Raw genomic sequence first — 6,303 nt, 5'->3', positions numbered from 1 at the left:
TGTTATAGACCAAAAAAATCCAATTTTGATCAAAACCAAAACCAAATTTCTACCTTTTTGCCAGAATTCAGTCACAGTCAAAACTTTGTATTGAACACATGTATCTAAACATTTTGAGACAATGTTTTGAGAATTGAAAGGATTATTCATCCCAAAGTTACATTTGGAACATTAAAATGTATACGATTCGTCTAAATCAGGGGTGTCAAACCTGATCCATAAAGGGCCTTGTGGCTGCAGGTTTTCATTCCAGCCATGCAGCAGCACACCTGACTTGGCTCATTCAATCAACTGAACTGTCTTCACACAGTCAAATACTTGCAGCCACACCCACCCTTGATTAAAGGGTGGGTGTGTCAGTTGATTGAATAAGCCAAATCAGGGTGCTGCTGCATGGCTGGAATGAAAACCTGCAGCCACACGGCCCTTTATGGATCAGGTTTGACACCCCTGGTCTAAATAATTGATGTAGTAGAAGCTGACTGCAGTACAAATTTTAACCCCATGCATTCCCATGTAAGTAAATGGAAAACAAGCCAAACATACATTTTAAGTTACATCTGTAAAAATTACACTATGTAACAATAATTATTATTATTTTCTACCTGGGTAAGTTAGCCATTTTTTTCCGCCTCACCATAATTGCTTATACTACAAATATATAGAAAATGGCTATTATTCCCCTCAAACTTTGCTTTTGTGACCAGGACATTGGTTCTTTTGAGATGTGCCTATTTTCAAAGAGAAAACTGGCAAATTTGCATATTTTAATTCACATAAAGTCAGAAAAACCAACATATGAATCAAATCAGAAGTTATCAAAAAATGACCACAAAAGATTTAGAAGTGAGTAATTATACAACTAGGTTTGCTGAAACACTTCCAGGGTATTTCTTGCTGATTTCTCTGAGTTTGACACAGAATTTGATGTTTACTGTCCAGTCCATCGTAAAACTGCAGTGCACATGTGCATGTATTGTCAAAAACATGTGTAACACATGTCCCAGTGTTGACAGGAGGATATCAAAAGGGATACTGCCTCATGAAAATTATTGCTTGCTCCTGCTGCACATACATGACCTTGCTGCACTCAGTTCATTCACAACAGGACCGGTGCCAGAACTTTTTGATTGCACCTCATATGTCATTGGTCTGGACACTTTTTACAGGCAGTGCATTCACACACACAACCTGTGAAGTCATGCCTCAATTAGTTCTGGATAACTTTTTCCTGAGCTTTGTTTATCTTGCACCTCAAACAGGGGTGTCAAACTCATTTTGGGTAAAAGGCCACATAACACTTAATCAAATGACAAGTGGACTGGATAGATAGATAGATAGATAGATAGATAGATAGATAGATACATACATACATACATACATACATACATACATACTTGTCCAGGGTGCACCCTGCCTCTCACCCATAGTCAGCTGGGATAGGCTCCAGCTTGCCTGCGACCCAGCACAGGATAAGCAGTGACAGATAATGGATGGATGGATCATCTCATCTCATCTCATTATCTGTAGCCGCTTTATCCTGTTCTACAGGGTTGCAGGCAAGCTGGAGCCTATCCCAGCTGACTACGGGCGAAAGGCGGGGTACACCCTGGACAAGTCGCCAGGTCATCACAGGGCTGATACATAGACACAGACAACCATTCACACTCACATTCACACCTACGGTCAATTTAGAGTCACCAGTTAACCTAACCTGCATGTCTTTGGACTGTGGGGGAAACCGGAGCACCCGGAGGAAACCCACGTGGACACGGGGAGAACATGCAAACTCCGCACAGAAAGGCCCTCGCCGGCCACAGGGCTCGAACCCGGACCTTCTTGCTGTGAGGCGACAGCGCTAACCACTACACCACCGTGCCCCCCATTGATGGATCAATAAATAAATAAATAAATAAATAAAATTTAGTAGAGCAAAAACATTAGTATTGAGCCCTGTTACTGTGAAAAAAGACTTTACATTACATTACATGACATGACATTTAGCAGATGCCCTTATCCAAAGTGACATGGTTGTAGCATCACGTTTTCAGCTTGGTAATCAAACATTACAAAATTGGCACATTTTGTCAGTAGCAGAGTTACTGGCCTTGAATTTATTGTTCTGATTAATTTAATTTGGTGGTCCAGCTGACAAGCTTTATTGGGGGAAGTTTCATTTGACATCCCTGATAGAAACTTGTGTAAACCCTTTGTGACTACATTCTGTGATTTTTCCCTTTTGATTGTGATCAGCCTTGATTGTGTTCTGACCATGTGTGTTTTTTTTTTTTGACCCAGTTGGATGTTTTATTGTGGACTTTGTTTTACACAATATTGCAGAATAAAAAATATTGCCAAACCAAGAAATATTTTATTATCATTTAAACAAGAATTAAAGAATTATCCAAAATATCCAGAATTATTTTGCCTTGGATGGCAGAAGAAAAGATATGTTAATTGTTTCTGTGATCCACCTGATAATAAATCATGATAGTATTTTGTCATGGGTCAGCCCAGATTTATACTGAAAATTGTCATAAATCAGAGGCAGTGCTTACTTAATGTTATTTAGCAATTAACCACGTAAGTTGGTCCAAGTCACTGTGGTCAAAAACAAGCAATGGACAAATAGTTATGCAAATAGAGCAGTATATGACAAACAGGATAAAGACAACACACAGAAAGCAAAGACTAAAAACCAGAGAGGTAATCATGCTCAGAGTCACACTGGATAAATGTGAAAACCTTGCAAAGGAGATATATGAAAAAGCTGTCAAAGTACACAGAGAGATTGAACAAAAATAGAAAGCATTTCTGTTAAAATTCAGGTGAGTGTGAGCATTGTAATGTCTGAGCGAGAACTGGATCAAGATAAGGAGTCGTTCATGGATGGGTAGTGGGCCTGCATGTTATAATAATCCATAGTGGTTAGCACGGTCGCCTCACAGCAAGAAGGTTCCGGGTTCAAACCCAGCGGCCATGAGGGCCTTTCTGTGTGGAGTTTGCATATTCTCCCCGTGTCTGCGTGGGTTTCCTCCAGGTGCTCTGGTTTCCCCCACAGTCCAAAGACATGCAGTTAGGTTAACATGGGGCGGCCTTGGGCTGAGGTGCCCTTGAGCAATGTACCTAACCCCTGACTGCTTCCCGGGCACTCTGGTGTGGCTGTCCACTGCTCTAGGTGTGTGCATGTGTTCACTGCTTCAGATGGGTTAAATGCAGAAAATGAATTTCACTGTGCTTGAAGTGTGCATGTGACAAAGGTTTCTTTCTTCTTCTTCTAATTATTATAAATCAACTCTACAAGTTATTGCTTCATTGCATCTCTGGTACAGACCCTTTGAATTCTCTGTGATTTTGAGTCTGATTTTTAATAAAAGTACATCATATTCTCAATCTTTGAGTAAACTGAATTAGGTATTTTAAAGCATGAAATACACTACTATTGAGATTCAGGTACTCTGTTTCTTGACCTGACCATTTCAAAATAGCTATCAATTCACAGATTTTGAATTTTCTCCACAATATTCAGATCATCGTCAACTGAAGTCAGGCATGATGGTGTGGATCCAATTACAGTACAACCAGAGAAACACAAAAACCCAGTCCACATGTCTCATCTCATCTCATTATCTCTAGCCGCTTTATCCTTCTACAGGGTCGCAGGCAAGCTGGAGCCTATCCCAGCTGACTACGGGCGAAAGGCGGGGTACACCCTGGACAAGTCGCCAGGTCATCACAGGGCTGACACATAGACACAGACAACCATTCACACTCACATTCACACCTACGGTCAATTTAGAGTCACCAGTTAACCTAACCTGCATGTCTTTGGACTGTGGGGGAAACCGGAGCACCCGGAGGAAACCCACGCGGACATGGGGAGAACATGCAAACTCCACACAGAAAGGCCCTCGCCGGCCCTGGGGCTCGAACCCAGGACCTTCTTGCTGTGAGGCGACAGCGCTAACCACTACACCACCGTGCTGCCCCAGTCCACATGTATAATATATTTTAATATATTTTAATATATAACCGTATAATATATTTTAATATCTGACATTTTAGGTCAAGTTAACTTGGCCTTTTTTAAATTTTCTTATCAATATTTTCTTAACTTCTTCTGTTTTTAGACTATAGAGTAAAGGATTGATCGTTGGGGGTAGCAGGCTATACAGCATAATGATGGCTATTTTCAAATCAGCATTAAATCTGATACCTGTATTGGCAGCTAAGTAATAAAAACACCTTGGTAAGAAGAAGAGCGCAATTATGATGAGTTGAGAACTACATGTGGAAAAACACTTTAGCCGCCCCTGTGTGCTTGATATTTTTTAGGACAGCTAAAATAATGAAGGAATATGAGACCACAATAATGAAAAGAGGGCCCAGCAATATTACCATGGCATAAACAAAAGCTGGAAAACCATATGGAGCCCTGTCAGTGCATGCAAGAAGGGTAATAGATACATGATCACAATAGCAGTGTACAATGGTGTTAGCTCCACAGTATGGGAGGGGAGAAGCTCTAACAACCATCATTATAACGCCACCATGAGCAAAAACCCAGACTACAATGGACATAATTAATATATTTCTATTTGACATAAGAGTATGGTAATGAAATGGGTAGCGAACTGCTATATATCGATCTATGGCCATTTCAGCTAATGTCCATGCATTGACTGTACCAAAATAATGCACTAAGTACATCTGAAAAAAACAAGCTGCAAAAGAAATGGTCCCATCTTGGAACCAATATCGAGCAATAATCTTTGGTAAGGTGCATGTACTGAATAACACATCAGACAACACAATACTCATATAAATAAAATACATGGGTTTATGGAGACTCTTGTTTGTTGCAAACAAAAGCAGAAAAATTCCATTCCCTATTAAAGTGCACACATAGACAATGAACATAACTGCAGATACAAGGGCATAGTAGTTAGGCTGAAGTCCAGGAAAACCAATGATGAAAAAGTCCTTCACAGATGTCACGTTTCTGCCTGACATTATCAGATGTTCTTAAAGAGAAAATTTCAGATTCAATGCAGCGTCATAAAGCATGATGAACACGGTGTTTATGAATAAAATTCCCTGATAAATTAAAATGGTTAAAAGATAAAATACATTTATTTATTATTGCATAACATCTCTCTTTATTTTAGATAGATTTTGATATTACTCTAGATTTCAAATTAAATGCTAATGATATAAATTACCAAAAGCCATGATAACATTATTCTCTCCATACCTTTACAGAGTCATTGCACATTAGAAAATGTGTCCATGCTACATGGCAATTTATTAACCCTAACACATTGTGTACATGTCACATGTCTAGCAAGAAAAAAAAAGTAAGCTGAGACTTACGTAAATCACCTGACACTTGTGTAAGAAGCAAAATTTTTATGTCTTAAAATGCAGTGTAATTAAGCTCACTATTGTCAGGAAGCAGCAGTAGATGGATGTAATTGCCGGAAGGTTTTTATTTACAAGCGTGCTAATATACAAATAAAAAATATGAAGCAAGGTCAGAGTAACAAAACTGAAAGCAGAGTCATAAACAGAAGCATCAACTAGAGCTATTAAACATGGCAAGAAATGAACATGACAGAAATAGCAGTGATATTCATGATAATACTTCACACCATCTGGCAGAAAGCAGCGTCCTTAATATGAGTGCACTGATTGTGCTCCAAATCAGCAACAGGTGTGTGCAATGATCAATCATCCCCCCCCCCCCCCCCCCCCATCTGTCCCTCTGAGTTACATGTTGATCCTGGGATTGAGATGCTGGCCTCTTCTGCCCCTCGGACCTGCTTGATCCATCCTGGTGCCCTGTGTCTGGTCAGAGTTTTATCGCACCGCTCCTGTGAAGGACGGCCCCATGAGGATAGTTGAGGGTTATACCTGTTAAAACTGTTAATATTATAGTCAGGCTGTCTGTTGTTGCCCAAATGAGGATGGGTTCCCTTTTGAGTCTGGTTCCTCTCAAGGTTTCTTCCTCATGTCGTCTGAGGGAGTTTTTCCTTGCCACCGTCGCCACAGGCTTGCTCACTGGGGATAGATTAGGGATAAAATTAGCTCATGTTTTAAGTCGTTCAAATTCTGTAAAGCTGCTTTGCGACAATGTTTATTGTTAAAAGCGCTAGACAAATAAACTCGATTTGATTTGATTTGATTTAAGGGCACGCGGAACGCGCTCCATGCACGTGGATATGAGCAGCTGCTCAAGCTGCGCCAGGCTCAAGCATATGAAGGCATGACAGAAACCTCCAAATAACTCCCTCCGGCAGCTAA

The 6,303-nt window shown here is 40.3% G+C and overlaps 1 pseudogene; it reads right to left on the bottom strand.

Annotated features, from left to right (window-relative positions):
* Positions 1 to 4,061: 4,061 nt before the first annotated feature.
* Positions 4,062 to 5,013, bottom strand: LOC132901212 (olfactory receptor 2AT4-like; annotated as a pseudogene).
* Positions 5,014 to 6,303: the final 1,290 nt, after the last annotated feature.

This window comes from Neoarius graeffei, chromosome 17, assembly GCF_027579695.1.
Source record: "Neoarius graeffei isolate fNeoGra1 chromosome 17, fNeoGra1.pri, whole genome shotgun sequence".
Lineage (NCBI taxonomy): Eukaryota > Metazoa > Chordata > Actinopteri > Siluriformes > Ariidae > Neoarius > Neoarius graeffei.
Note: the sequence above shows the minus strand (reverse complement) of the source record. Positions and strands in the feature narration are given on the sequence as shown.